General features: G+C 36.9%; 1 long non-coding RNA gene across 1 annotated transcript; it reads left to right on the top strand.

The window, feature by feature from the left end:
- Positions 1-2,882: 2,882 nt before the first annotated feature.
- Positions 2,883-15,841, top strand: LOC309494594. Its single transcript, XR_014204394.1, has 3 exons — positions 2,883-3,413; positions 13,934-14,000; positions 15,681-15,841. It is a non-coding gene; the product is annotated as an uncharacterized lncRNA (long non-coding RNA).
- Positions 15,842-16,822: the final 981 nt, after the last annotated feature.

The following is a 16,822-nucleotide window of genomic DNA, read 5'->3' as shown; positions in this document are numbered from 1 at the left end:
CGGGACACACACACAAGATATATTCTCTGGTTTATCTGCATTTGCTTTGGGAAATCTCATTATAACTTTCTCTTTGATAAATCAACACCGGTGTTTGTTAACAAAATGGAAATGCATGAAATGCTGGTGTTATATTCTCAACAATTCCTGTGGTCTGGATGACCGTCTCTGGCATCTGGAATTCACACACATAATGAGACTAGCTAGTCTTACTGAGAAACACTATGTTGTATTGTAGTATGTAGTGTATGTGACACAGTGTAAAACTAAAAGAGGGACCCCATATTTAATGAGCTTGAGCGTTTGGGTCTTTATCCCCACAGAACTACACAGCAGGGGACAGAGGAGGGTAGTTTGTCTTTGTCACATTAGGGAAAGACCAGGGAAAATAGTTAACTAGGCGCAGTCAGATCTCACAAATAATTAGGGGTGTTTACGAAGTCAACCATTAGTATTATTGTGTATACTTACTCTAAGGGTTAGTGATTTGAAAAAATAATTAAAGGAATAGTTCACCCCAAAATTAAAATGATCCAATAATGTACTCACCCTCAACCCATCCTAGGCGTATATGACTTTCTTCTTTCAGCCAAACACAATCAGAGTTATATTAATAATATCCTGGCTCTTCCCAGCTTTGTAATGGTATTGAATAGTGTCCGAGTTTTTGAAGCTACAAAAAGTGCATACATCCATCCATCATAAAAGAAATCCACACAACTCCAGTGAGTTAATAAATGCCTTTTTTTTTTATTTTTTTTTTATTTTAGAAAAACTTAATACAATATAATCACTGCTCCGGCAGTGGCCGTATGTGCTTTCACGAGAGAGTCGAGTTCTGGCAGAAGTGTGACCTCTGACCCAATGTATGACGTAGGACATATGATGTTGGCATAGTGTAAGGAAAGACACCTAAGACTTATATTACCTCTTAAAAATGGGCATAATAAGTTCCCTTTAATTAGAAACCATGTGCATGGACCAAAACGAATGGTCTTATCTGACGGTTCTTTTAATGACTGATCAGTCTGACGAATCCTTCACTGAACTGAATCTGAATATAGTCAAGGGTGGACCACGCAGTAGCCTACATTTTTGCAGTAGCCTTAAAATTTTGTCTCTCATTCTGTCCTCTGTATTTTCCTCCAAATATAAGTGGCAAATGTATTTAATAAATAAATTGAACAGTGTCATAACAGTTCTATGTCTGTGGGTGGCACTGTGTAGCTAAAGCCAAGCACACTGCCTTCAGTGTCAATCTCACACTTCCCTCCTGGGCTTGAAAAAGATGGATATCTGACAATAACGTGCTGTTTGCTCTGAAGCCTTGAAGAGAGGTTTTAGCTTCCTGGCTGTCGAGTGACTGGCTGCTGACCTTTTGAGTTTGTGTTTTCACACACCAGCGCTGTGCGAAACTGTACATCTATTGATTTCCTTTGTAGATGTTGAAACAGGGGCACGATTAATATTAATCAGTGCACTGAGAGTTAAGAGTGTTTAAAATCATGTCTGTGTGGTCTTGGTTGACGTTAATTCCAAAATAGTAATCTTTTCACTTAAGCCAAATTCTTACAATTAATGCACAGAACATACAGTTTATAATGTAATCAGTTAATATTTACAGTTGGATGTAGCCTATTTAGTTAGATTATAGACTTTTGATTTTTGATATATTGAACAAGAGACTTGTGCCAGTGAGTAAACAACATAGAAACCATCCAGAATGCCCTAGCAACTGCATAGCAACACCCTAGCAACGACCCGGCAGTAGGGTGTAGCAACATGTAGCAACGACCCGGCAACACCCTAAAGCATGTGGAGGTGTTTTGCCCTTAAAAATGTAAGAGATTAATTTTTAACATGGGACTTGATGAGGAGTAACAAAAGAATACTAGAAGAGGTCAAATATTACAGACCGCCCTGGGGACATTTGAACAACATTTCAATGCATTCTCTAATAATGAAGTATATGTTCAAAACACATCATTGCATTTGAGATGGAGTTGTTGAACAATTTCATTGGGAGATGTACAGTAAAACACAGCACTAATGCTGCCACCAATGTCAGAATTATAACTTTTTATTGTTCCAACTATTTATGCACTTGTGTAATGTAGTACAATCACTATGAATAAATGCAGGATTGAAAAATTAAGTCTGAAGGATTAAGAAGCTTGAACGATATACCAAAAGTCTCCATTTAATTTCCATTCATTCTCAACACAAAGAAGCACTTGAGATACTACTAAAGAGGTCTCACTTGTGATTTTTATTTCCCACGACATGATCTTCATTTCAAAATGCTTCTTTAGTCTATGGTGACTCCCATTATGATGCAAATAATGCTTATATATATAGACAAAATGGCCTGAGTCTGGCCTGGATCAATTGTGCCTCTGGACTCATGGCATTTATGGAAATTATGATCATAGATCAATACATCCTGCTTACTGCAACTCAATTGTAATTGATCTGTTGTTGGATACAGAGGGCAAGACAGACTTTCTCAGCCTGAGAAAATGAGCTTCTTTGTCTTTGCTGTGGTTTGGAAAGAACTGAAAAACACTTCAAACAGAGACAAAAGAAAAGGTTATTTCTGCCTAGAATTATTTCTGCTTTATGATAAAGAGATTATTTCATAATAGATCTGAATGAACCCGTCTAGGCTGCTTTTTATCTTGCTTTCCACTATTCTATGAGGCAGAGCAATCCTAAAAGGAAGTTATTTTGCCTTTCCTTTGAGTATAATGAGATTCACACACATACTTTGATTACTTGAATTCCCTTTAAGGCAAATCGGTTCACTCTGCTGCCCTTTTGGTAACTTCCCTGTCACACACGTCACACAAGTACAGCTCTCCCATCTAACAGGAAACGTTCTGGCAAGGTTCTCTCAAAGTTATGAACAATGTTCTTCCAGTAATGTTAATAGAATGTTTTAAATGTTACTGCTTGTTTCAGAATGTCCAGAGAACATTAAAAAGTGGCGTTTGTAAAATAGAACGATGAAATGGAATGTTCCCCTAACGTTTGCATAACAAAGAAAACAATTTTTTTTCAAAATATTAAAAAATCTGGAAATTTTGAATGGCCAGAGAACATTCAGAAATAACTCAATGGATACATTGGTGAAACGTCCACATATTTTTGTTAGCTGGGCTATCTTGAATATAAAAAACAGATATCTCTAAAGCTGTTTGTCAGGATTTCATGCCCTTCCTTATGCAACCCAGCACTCTCACACATACTCCGTACTAGGGCCAATTTAACCTGCATGTCCTTGGACTGTGTGGGGGGAAACTGAAGCACTCGGAGGAAACCCACACTGACATATGGAGAACATGCATGTGTCAGCATGCAAACTCCACACAGAAAGGCCTCCTGGATCAGCCCGTGGATATTCTTGCTGTGAGGTGAGGTGAGGTGAGGTGACAGTCCTACCCTCTGAGCCATCATGTACGGTGGCCCAGTAGTGCACAACACAATGAAATTAAAACACAAACATAAGTTCTCAACTCAATGAAATCGATCAGGAAAAGTCACAAAGCAGGACTTGAAATCTGGTCTCCCGAAACACAGCAGCGCTATATGACAGGGTACTACCCGCGAGGCCATTGGGGCCAACTTGCTAGAATAAGTCTTGTAAATATTAGAACCAAATGTTATAAGAAACATAGGGGGAACAGAATCCAACAGCATACAATCAGCTGTCAGAATCCGTTCCCCCACCCATATGATGAGAGATGTTGATGTAGTGGCTTAAAAGTTGCTGACTCTTTTCTGTGAGTGGATGGAGCTTAACCAACATCAGTTTGATAAATATTAGAACCTAATTGTGTAAGAAATATAGAGGGAAGGGAAATCGACGGCAAACAATCAGCTGTCAGAATCCGTTCCCCCATCCAAATGATGACAGATGTTGATGTAGTGGCTTAAAAGTTGCTGATTCTTTTCTGTGCATTGATTAAGTTAAACCAGCATCAGTTTAAATGTTTATTTGTTGCCGTATTTGCCTTTTATAATGATCGGACAGTACGTTAACAGGAAAAGAAGTGGGAGAGAGAGATAGGAGGGGAGGGGGATCAGGTAAAAATATAAAATCGGGACTCAAACTCGGTTTTCCCGAAACACAATAGCATTATATGACAACTGCCTACACCCAATTTTGTAAATATTAGAACCTCGTTTTGGTAAGAAACATAGGGGGAACAGAATCCGACGGCAAGCAAACAGCTGTCAGAATCCGTTCCCCCATCCAAATGATGAGAGATGTTGATGTAGTGGCTTAAAAGTTGCTGACTCTTTTCTGTGAGTGGATGAAGCTAAACCAGCACCAGTTTAAATGTTTATATTTGGGCGTTTTTGCCTTTTCTCATGATAGGACAATACATTGACAGGAAACAAAGTGGGAGAAAGAGGTGGGACGGGATGAGGAAAATGTCACAAACCAGGACTCGATCTCAGGTCTCCTGAAACACAATAGCATTATATGACAGTGTACTACCCACAAGGCCATTGGGGCCAACTGCCTACACCCAATTTTGTAAATAGTAGAGCCTCGTTTGGTAAGAAACATAGGGGGAACAGAATCCGATGGCAAGCAATCAGCTGTCAGAATCCGTTCCTCCACCCCTATGATGAGAGATGTGGATGTAGTGGCTTAAAAGTTGCTGATTCTTTTCTGTGTGTGGATGGAGCTTAACCAGCATCAGTTTAAATGTTTTACATTTGGCGTTTTTGCCTTTTATCATGATAGCACAGTACGTTGACAGGAAACAAAATGGAAGAGTGAGGGGGGACAAGATCAGGAAAAAGTCCAAAAACAGGACTTGAACTCAGGTCTCCTGAAGCACCACAGCAACATGTAACTGTGTACTACCCACAAGGCCATTGGGGCCAACTCCTTTCACACAGTTTTGTAAATATTAGAACCTCGTTTTGTAAGAAACATAGGGGGAATGGAAATCGACGGCAAACAATCAGCTGTCAGAATCCGTTCCCCCACCCCTGTGATGAGAGATGTTGATGTAGTGGCTTCAAAGTTGCTGATTCTTTTCTGTGTATGGATGGAGCTTAACTAACATCAGTTTAAATGTTTATTTTTTGGCGTTTTTGCCTTTTATCATGATAGGACTGTACGTTGACAGGAAATGAAGTGGTAGAGAGAGGAGGGACGGGATCAGGAAAATGTCACAAGCTGGGACTCAAACTCGGGTCTCGCAAAGCATAACAGCATTAAATGACAGTGTGCTGCCCACAAGGCCATTGGGTCCAACTCCATCCACCCACTTTTGTAAATATTAGAACCTAATTGTGTAAGAAACATAGGGGGAACGGAAATCGACGGTAAACAATCAGCTGTCGGAATCTGTTTCCCCACCCCTATGATGACAGATGTTGATGTAGTGACTTACAAGTTGCTGATTCTTTCCTGTGTGTGGATGGAGCTAAACCAGCATCAGTTTAAATTTTTATTTTTGGCGTATTTGCGTTTTATCATGATAGCACAGTACGTTGACAGGAAACAAAGTGGGAGAGAGGACAGGATCAGGAAAAAGTCACAAACCCAGACTTGATCTCAGGTCTCCCAAAGGACAACAGCAACATTTAACAGTGTACTACCCACAAGGCCATTGGGGCCAACTCCCTTCACCCAATTTTGTAAATATTAGAACCTCGTTTTGTAAGAAACATAGGGGGAACAGAAGCCGACGGCGAACAATCAGCTGTCAGAATCCGTTCCCCCATCCAAATGATGAGAGATGTTGATGTAGTGGCTTAAAAGATGCTGATTCTACTCTGTGTGTGAAAGCTTAACTAGCATTAGTTTAAAGATTCATTTTTTGGTGTTCACAATAGGTGATTATGTAGACTAAGTACGTAAGTAAGGAAGTATATAAGTAAGGAAGTAAGCAAGTAAGTAAACAACAAAAAAAAAAAACTTAAAATAAAATATAAAATTAACAAAATGTTTCCTTTGCAAGTTTTTGCACACAGATTTAAGTAAATTTCACATTTGGAATTAAGTAAATTCTACTTAACTAAGTTAAGTAAAAGTAACAAAGAAAAATAAGTAACTTTAACTTGGCCAATTAAAGTTTGTTGAGTAGTTTCTACTCAGTTAAAGTTTACTTTGCAATACTCTTGTTTCAAGTACATTTTACTCAAATAATATAGCTCTGAATTAAGCCACGCTTTTAAAGTGTGTGTTTAGAACATCTAAGTAAATAATACAGTAGATATTGTGTAGACAACATATCTATATAATCTGGTACCCATCCGAGCACAGAGACCTCAATACAGAATAACAGTAACATTCGATGGATCCTTTTTGAACATGAATTTGTCATTTTAGCATTTAGCATCTACAATTCGCCTATGTTTTTGGATTATGGGGGAATCTGGAGCAATATTCCCAATATTCTAATTTCTACAATGTAAAAAGAGTACATTATCATAATAAAACAATAGCATTTGTTGTAATGCCTATATATTGATTTAAAAAACAACAACTTTGTAATAATGAATTAAGCAGTAAAAATATGCAATGATCTAATCTAATCAATCTGAGTATCCACATTGAAAAATAACGGCAGGACGCAAAAGCTCGGGCTTCATTTTCTTTATGCAGAATATAATTGCTGTGCTATTGTATCAATTGTTCTCAGAGCGTACCCTCATACCTGAACAAATTTGTTTTCCTCTGAATAATGAAGCTCAAAACACTTGCAATATGCATCATAATCGGAAACTGTGGGACTAATCGAAATACAACAATTGAAAAGTAAACATGTTAGAAGCAGCTCTCAGCTCCTTTTATCCAGAGTCAGTTTAACAACATCAACCAAAGCATCCTCTGCTCTTTCCTTTCATAATGACTCGTTCAGAACTCTCTCATTCATTGAACCTTTTCTTCCTCTCTTTCCTCCTCATCTCTCTTTGAGACTCCTTTTCTTCCTTTCTCTATAGAAGTCAACCACAATCTTCCATAGCGTTCCTTTGAATGCTCGGCACGTTTAAGGGTCATCTTAGCCAGCACTTCAAAAGACGGAGGCTAGAGTTCGTGCCATGCTAGGGGCTCCTAGATCAGGGATGTGATCCGACTGTTGAAACAAAAAGAAAGAACATGTCAGTCTCATAATCTCTGTCAATACAAATTCTCTTTTGATGAGTCTGAAAGCAGAGGAATTTGTGGGGGCTGAAAAGTTTTGATGGTTTAAGTAGCTTAGCATCATGAATATAAAGTCTTTCAAATTCTTCGAAAGTCTGTCTGTTCTGTTGATATTTACAATCACAAATTTATACAACGCACTGCAGCATATATGATAATTTAGGTATGCTCCTGCAACGTCACAAACTATATTCAGAAATCTAGATATTTCCAGGTTTCTACTTTAAATTACATATTTATAATATCTAGAAATATTAAGATACTTAAAGGGATAGTTCACCCAAAAATGAAAGTCATCTATTCACCCTCAAGTTGTTCCAAACATGTATGAATTTCTTTCTTCTGCAGAACACAAAAGATGATATTTTGAAGAATATGGGTAACCAAACAGTTGATGGACACCATTGACTTCCTTATATAAAAAAATTTATATGGAAGTCAATTCATTTTTGGGTGAACCATTCCTTTAATATCTATGCTACAATAAATGGTGTAGAAACAAATTTAACTCAGAAATTGGCAGTAAACAGAAATGACAAGTAACACATTGAATTAAATGTGCAATTTTAAAGATTGAAATAGCAATCTTTTTCTTTTTACAATGGAATAGAAAGACTGTGCTGGTGGACCAGTTTTTTTTCCGCTTGTTTTTGTTCTCTTCCTCTGGTCACCCTTGACTTTGAGGTCAGAGAGAAAATGACTACAGACCATGAAGACTATGAAGGCTTCTCACAGAGAGAGTGCGTCAGGGTTCATAGACAGCCCTAAGCAACAAAGAAACATATAGCAGAGAAATATGATTGATCTGAATTTAAAACACTTCAATCGCACAAAGTCTCTCATTATCTCATTTTGTTCTCTGCTAACACCTGAGCAATAGTGAGTGACATTATGGAGCGATAGTAGTTTTAGTCATCTACTCTTTGAATACCCTTACGAAAAAGAAGTATACTTCAAGTTCATTTTATGAAGTATACTTAAGTAATGTTCAAGTATATTTTTAAGTATACTTTATGTAGTAAGTATACAAATATCAATGTGTACTTGTAGTAAACTTGTAAGTGTACTATTTTCAATACTGCTTGGGACTAAATTGGCCCACTTTTAGTTTATAAATGTATATGTTTAAGTGTAATATAAGTGTAAGAGTAGTAAACTTTAAGTTCACAACTAGGTTTCTCATTTGTAATGCATCTGTACTACAAGTAAACGTATACTAGTAGTTTACTATTTTTAATACAAGTAGTATTTTTGTTTTGTTTATGAAAGTACACACTGAAGTGTACTCTCAGTAAACTACTAGTTTATACTACAAGTATACTTGTAAGTTTTCTTTAAGTGAACATAACCTTATAGTTTACTACTTATATAAAAGATTGAGAACTTATATAAAAGATTGAGTACAAGTACAGGCCAAATATACTTGGACTTTTCACTCAAGTTTAAGTATATTTCTGAAAAGTAGCCTACATAAAGTATATTTTTGACAAGTATATAAAATGTAGACTGAAAGTATACTTTCTTATTTTTAGTTTAAAAGAGGTATACTAATAGAACACTTGGATAAACTTTTTTGTAAGGGTACCCTGACAGACTTTACAACAAAGCCTCTTAGAACAAGTTCTACAACCAAAATAACCCTCTAAACAGTTCTAAAAGCCATTTAAAGAGAAATTAAGCATTAGTATAATTATATAGGTGTGGTAAATGAATACATTTAGCTACTATGACGGTGTTAAGGATCCAGCTGGCTCCAAAAAGCTGAGGAATGTATTAGCGTAGCGTCGTCAGTGGTCGTGGTGAGCATGTGCTGCACTCTCCAACAGGGTTTTTCACCGTGATAAATGAACAGTGCCATTCAGTCATATTAAACCAGCGAGTTTTCACGCCAGCCAGCTGTTCCCTCGGCTCAACAATCCCGTTCAATTTAAGTTCATCACAACCTCACCAAGCCAATTCCTGTTATTAGCGTTATTACCTGCACCCTGTTTGCTTTTGTTCGAAATGTACCTCATGAATGCCCAAATCGCTGTTAGACATTTGCTGCAATTAGTGGGGAAATTAGGACTGTCGTGCTCACTCCGGAATTGCCATAGTTTTTCATCACAGGATTTGTTCCCTCTTTGCTAAGTGTTAGCATGCATGTCATAATGAACTTTAATTAAGCAGCTCACCAAATGTAGAGTAAATTGCAGTGCGAGCGAGAGACGCCAGCGAGGTGGGGAAAGATTTGTGACAATCCGCTAATTTGATCCATTAGGCACAGGTGTAAGTCTGCGCTAATGCTAGCGCTTCTGTCTTAGCACCTTACAAAGTGTGAAGATTTTAGGTTGTAGCTTCTATTTTTTTCATTTTTAACAGGGCAGGTAAAAAATGTTAAATAAATCGTTTTCATGTAACCTGTAGGGAAATATATATATAAAAAGACCCTTTAGTAATTGAATGTTTAAGCTAAAAATGACAATTCTTTCATTATTTATTCATCGTCACGTCATTTCAAACCTGTATGCTGTTATTTCTTTTCTGAAATATAACAGGAGCATTGCACAGATTTTTAATATGGATCGTTTCATACAACATCAAACTAGTGCAGTTCATCTATCAAACTCAATTTCTCTCATAAAGTTTCCTTACAAGGTCTAGTTTTGCTCTTTATTTGGATTTTCAGAACTGCATCATGAAAACCTATTTTTCTTAGCGTTTTCAACTGGTTACACTGGTGCCAATGGACTTTTGTTTCCAGTGAAGATCAAGGATGATATATTTGGCTATTAAAGTAATGAAGCTCATGGTGCTGTAATTGCTTTTGCAGTCTGGCGTCAAGAATATGAGGCGCCGGACTGGACAAAAGAGAAGCGAACTGCGCGAGCGAGCGACAATGCTCGAGAGAGACCGAAAGTGCGCGAGAGAGACCGAGTGTGTCTGCGCGCGCGAGCGAAAGTGCGCGAGAGAGACCGAGTGTGTCTGCGCGCGCGAGCGAAAGTGCGCGAGAGAGACCGAGTAGTGTCTGCGCGCGAGAGAGACCGAGTGTGTCCGAGCATTAGTTTAGTAGGCTAATTGGTACAAAGTAATATATAATTATTATATAAGATGCATGGACGTTAGATTAATGGACAGCAATAATCAGTAGGCTGCCTACTACACACGTCTTGCTTTGAACTATTTAATAAATATAAATTATTCGAGCAAAAACTTTCATATACGATTGAATTCAGGCAGTAATAGTAAGATTTCATAACCTATATAGTTAATGAACACTGTACCACAACCAGGTTTTACGTTTCTTAAGCGTCAAATAACAATGACTGGATGTTATTCACCGAGATCGAGATCAGTACCACGAGAGCTGTGGAGAGGATAATGGCATCTAGATGGTATATCTGCAAAGACTCCCTTTGATAAGAATGCAGCAAAACATCTAATTGGTCTGATATGTAGCTACAGGAAATAAAGTGTTTTTTTCTTTCTTTTTCTGAGATGTTATCATCTTTAACAAAATGTTTGACATTATTTGACAAGCATACACACATGCACACAAAATACACCAGTGTACATAAACACTATGATTATGATCAGTTAAGTTTGAATTGTATTTTTTAATAAAATATTCGTTAAACTTTCTATTTAGCGTAATGAAATACATTTGCTTTATCAGACTTAAGATAGCAGTGTCAATTTACTGTTAAAAATAAAATGATTTCAGCCGAAATTACCTGTGTTGTTCTATTTTTTTATATTGGCCCATTTTACCTGAAACTTAGTGCCTTTGCTCACGTACTGTATCACCTGTTGATATTCTAACTCATAATTTACTTTTTCGTGCTTAAATACATATGTTTAAGAGACCAATGCTAATTTATAATAATATCATTATGTCATGCAGGGCTTATTTGATATTATTTAAATAATAATAGGTCATATTAATTGCAATAATAATAATTATAACAGAAGATACTATCTCTAGTCTTTCCTAATATTAATTATAAATACAATGCATATAAAAAATAATTACAATATAAAATAATATTTTTTTTTCGAGCAAAATAGTAATGTTTCTCTGAGTCACTTAGAGTAGGCTAAAGAATGACAAATTCAGTGCTGCAAATTGTAGAAAAAATATTCCCTTGTAGTAGGCTACTTGGGACAGACAAAAAAGTTTTTCCATCTTCTATCTGATTCAAATCACAGTCTGCATAGTCTCTGTTCTCTTTCTTGGTATCCATGAGTTTATGTCGTCCGTTCTCCATTTCCAAGTCTTTATCCAAGTCATGGTCACTGAATCGATATTTTGAAAGAAGTTGTCTCTTTTAATTGTGTAATTTATCAGTAATTTGCCAGTTTTGTGGTTCTATTTAGGGACGGGTTACACTGGGGTTTGGTTTATTGAATAATAATATGAATTGAAGACAACAGTCTGTTAAGAGAGAAAGAAAGTATAAGCTACATCCTGCTAATTCAGTGGTAATAATTTAATTCTTGTTTTTATTTTATATTATATTACACTCGGTCTCTCTCGCGCGCAGACACACTCGGTCTCTCTCGCGCGCAGACACTACTCGGTCTCTCTCGCGCACTTTCGCTCGCGCGCGCAGACACACTCGGTCTCTCTCGCGCACTTTCGCTCGCGCGCGCAGACACACTCGGTCTCTCTCGCGCGCAGACACTACTCGGTCTCTCTCGCGCACTTTCGCTCGCGCGCGCAGACACACTCGGTCTCTCTCGCGCACTTTCGCTCGCGCGCGCAGACACACTCGGTCTCTCTCGCGCACTTTCGCTCGCGCGCGCAGACACACTCGGTCTCTCTCGCGCACTTTCGCTCGCGCGCGCAGACACACTCGGTCTCTCTCGCGCACTTTCGGGCTCTCTCGAGCATTGTCGCTCGCTCGCGCAGTTCGCTTCTCTTTTGTCCAGTCCGGCGCCTCATACAAGAAAGTAGGTCTACAGATAACCCAAAATGTACCCCTGCACCTTACCAATCACCTCTTGACTTTCATCAGTCATGAACAGAGAGGGCTTTGTGTTGGCCATCTTTAGACATGGTTGAAGCTGTTTTCATTGCTTAAAGGCTGCTTTGTTCATGAGTAAGTGATTAAAGGAACAGCGCACTGTCACGGCTGCCCACACAAGTTCCTCTCAGAGCCCACAATGGACCTTTAAAAACAAAACACAGTCAAAAGAAAACCTCATAAATAACCTAATAAAACTAAGATAAAGCAAATCAGCATATTAGAATGATTTCTGAAGGATCACATGACACTGAAGACTGGAGTAATGATGCTGAAAATTCAGCTTTGACATTACAGAAAAAAATTGAAATTTTAATAATGAAAATAAATATATATAAAAAATAGAAATTGTATTAATATTTCAAAAATATTACTGTTTTTACTGTGTTTTTGATTACATAAATGCAGCTTTGGTGAACAAAAGTTTTTATTTTTTTTATCTTACTGACCCCAAACTTTTGAACGCTAGAGTATATCCATTTTATGAGGTTATATATTTTAATACAAATTATATTGCAATACAAATTACATTTACCTTATACATTTCATGCTATTTAATATTACTGATAGAATATACATTACAATAAAAATGACATTCATCAAATACATTCTCCTCCATTTAAATCTAATCAAATTCACTGAAATATTAGAAGTATAGAAATAGTGATCAGTAGTTTATACACACACACACACACACACACACACACACACACACACACACACACACACACACACACACACACACACACACACACACACACACACACACACACACACACACACACACAAATACAAATATAAACTCTTGTATTTCATTCAAGTACCAACTTTGTACTATGTTTCTCTTACAAGTAAAAAAAAGAAAAGAAAAAAAGTTAGATAAAAAAGGGAGTTCAATAGGGAACCAACAGATCTTCTTTATATCCCATTTCTGCTTACACCGCTGAATCTAAGCTGTTCTCATTCCAGACATGGTGGGTTCAAGGCAAACAGATCCGGGAACCCCGTCTGCTGTTTGGTTATGAGGTGGAAATTGATTTAGGATTGTTAAAACATCGCTTGGTACCCACCGAAGACCAGATTAGGCAATGAAAACAGATGACACAATCCCGTCTGTAAGCACAAGCCTGTCATATCCTGACAAACCCTGGCCTGCCATAACTGTGCGTAATGAGCATATTCCTCAAAAACAATATGTCTTCTGCTCAGGCAAAGTGAACGGTATCTGTAGGGGTCTGTGATGGATTGAATGGAGGATACTGGGCAGATGTGGAGGAGAGGCTGATGAAGATTATTGAATAAGAGCCAATGTCCGCAAAGATCTTCAGAGGAAAGGTATAACCTCTGAAAATGCAATCAGGTTTGTTTGTTTGTGCTCAAACGTTCTACTCGCACACTAGATGCAAATACACCATAGAGTGCAAAGCAAGTCATGTGCATGCATACTAATGCACGGAATGTGGAGCGCAACCATGCATGAAGAATTTACATGATAAACAAGCATACATCTTGTACTCTAGTACCTCGTAATTTGGTTTCACTGACCTGGGAAGTTTAAAACAGGCCTTGTATTTCATCTCTCACGAGTCTAAATTATCTCTCTTGGTGGTTATATAGATAAGGAGAGCAGAACTGCATCATGGGGGAAGTCATGTCCAGTGAAAATCTCCTCGGCATGAGATAAAATTTAGGAAGCTGTTTTTCTATAAACAGACACACAGTGTATTAAACTGATCTGTTCCCTTTGCTTCACCAGGTTCACAGAGAATAAACCACAAAGTTCCTCCCAAAAAAGGAAGAACTAATGAACGACAGTGCAAAAGGTATTTGATAAATGATCCAAACTACAATACACTTATGTTTGAATTAGCAAACTAGCATACTATACTTAATGTTTTTGCACAATATATAGTATGCATGGAATGCATGTGTACACTGTAATAAATGATTTTTCAAAGTCGTAAATAAGTACGTTTTACCACTTTTTTTTTTTTTTTTGTGAAATGTACTAGTAATTTCTGAGTTAAAATTGTTTCAAACTAAATCCTACACTGTAAATGAAACAAAGATAACTGGAGTATGTTTTACAAGAGAATAATATTTTAGTCTTTCTATACTTTGTGAAATTCACTAGCAATTTCTGTGTGAAAATTACATTTACATTTTAAAAGTAATGTAAAAAAATTATATGATCAATAGGTTATGGCAATATATTTTAACATTGCTTTAACATTAGTAACTTTTTTTAATAAGTTATACAAGATTAACAAAAAAATTCTGTCAGTTTAATGTGATTTAAGTTGAAATGAACTTAAAACTTTAAGGTAGCATTTTTTTTTTTTTTTTTTACAGTTGTACACCAATATTTTTCTACAAAGTAGTATATACTGTACTTTTACATAGCAATATTTTGCATATGAAGCATTTATAAGTTTGATTCATATTACTGAACTGGTTCACTCAGGTTCATTTGACTGAATCATTTATTGAATGATTCAATGATCCATTTGAGTGCCTGGTAAGACGTTTGCATCTTTTTTGTAACAATAAATATTATAATTCTCTGTTTTTATGACAACATTTGTATAAAATAATATCAGGTAATTTCACTATTTGATAGAACTTTAAAGAGCTAAGACACAAATAGTTTTATACAAAATTGGATTAAAAATGCCAAATAACAATTTTTACTTCAAAGAACTGTATATGCCTCTTTTTCCATCAGCAGTATATAATAATCTCTCTTACTTGCAGGCAAACCATGTATATAAAGAACTGAAAACATAAAATAATCATTCGTTTGAACAAGCTATTTTGCGTGCAGGCCTCTATATCCCTCCTCAGCACATTATTTCGCAATAAGGAAAAGATAAACAGCTTTTCTTCAACAAAACCCGTGCCTCGTTCTTTCTCTTGCCCTCTCCATGAACTCATTGAGTGAGCTATGAAATGATGCTCACTGTCATAATTCTTTACTACTTGCCAGTGCAATCGAAATAAGCATTTAATCAAGCCCAATCAATTAAAACACTATAGACGAGGTTATAAGCGTGAAATGAATACTTTGCCGCCACACAAAATGAGAGTGGTAAAATTATATTACGCTCCCGCAACAGTGCCATGAAAACAACATTAGCTTCCTTGTTGTTTTGATCTGTTGCTGCTCATTTCTTTTTTCTTTGTTAGATATTTATAAAAAAATAAGATACTGAGCAAATAATGCTTCCTTTTGACTTTATTATTCAGTGAAGTTTTTTAAACACTGTGAAAATGAATTCCTCCCTCACACAACTGGTCATGACGACACTCAAACACTGTGAGATTTGACATCAGTCTCTTATTTCACTTTAGTGGAATTTTAGCCTCAACAGGACTTATTTCAGTTTTGTTTTTCAGGAACTTCTTGTTTCACTTTTGACTAATTATTCAAATAGTTCCATTTAAGTAACTTGATTATTTCCTCACTGTTGAATTATTGACTTGTTGAATCTCCTTTGCTTCAGTTCAACTTCCAGATGCATGATGGGACGTTTGATTCAGAACGTGCTGGAACAGAGCCAGCCGGAGTTAGGAAAGCATTCCCACATTATGACGCCATCATGAGCTTTGGTTGATGTTGTCGATATGGAATGCAGTGTCTACTTACAATATGTTTCAGACATGTTGTCCAAGACGTACCATTTCTGACTCCCTGAACATCATTTAGTTTTAGTTAGTTTAGCCAAAGTACATTTAAATTAAAATGTATAATTTACTCACATACTAACATTTTGAAATGCATTACAATTAAAGTACTTTAATGACACTTTTTTTTGTCATACAAATACAGTAATGCTGTTTTGGACCCTATTGACTTTCATTATATGAAAAAAAAAATGACATGAATGTGATGACGAAATCTTCATGTACTTTTTTACTAATTCCTTAAAGGGATACTCCACTTTTTTTGGAAATAGGCTCAACTCCCCCAGAGTTAAACAGTTGAGTCTTACCGTTTTCGAATCCATTCAGCCGAACTCCGGGTCTGGCGGTACCACTTTTAGCATAGCTTAGCATAGATCATTGAATCGGACAGGACCATTAGCATCTCTCTCAAAAAAATGACCAAAGAGTTTAGATATTTTTCCTATTTAAAACTTGACTCTTCTGTAGTTACATCGTGTACTAAGACCGACGGAAAATGTAAAGTTGTGATTTTCTAGGCTTATATGGCTAGGAACTATACTCTCATTCCTGCGTAATAATCAAGAAACTTTGCTGCCGTACCATGAGTCCAGCAGGCGTAATGATATGACGCAGCGCCTGAAAATAGTCCCCAGCTCGGTAACTTCCAACGTGATCGGGACTAAGTTTGTCAAACCTATTAGACCTATTTTCAGGCGCTGCGTCATATCATTACGCCTTCTGCACTTGATTATTACGCAGGAATGAGAGTATAGTTCCTCGCCATATCAGCCTAGAAAATCACAACTTTACATTTTCCGTCGGTCTTAGTACACGATGTAACTACAGAAGAGTCAAGTTTTAAATAGGAAAAATATCGAAACTCTTTGGTCATTTTTTTGAGAGAGATGCTAATGGTCCTGTCCGATTCAATGATCTATGCTAAGCTATGCTAAGCTATGCTAGATCGGCTGAATGGATT

The sequence above is a fragment of the Leuciscus leuciscus genome (assembly GCF_965113295.1).
Source record: "Leuciscus leuciscus genome assembly, chromosome: 3".
NCBI classification, from domain to species: domain Eukaryota; kingdom Metazoa; phylum Chordata; class Actinopteri; order Cypriniformes; family Leuciscidae; genus Leuciscus; species Leuciscus leuciscus.
The sequence above is the reverse complement of the archived record's forward strand: the minus strand, read 5'-3'. Positions and strand labels throughout refer to the sequence as shown.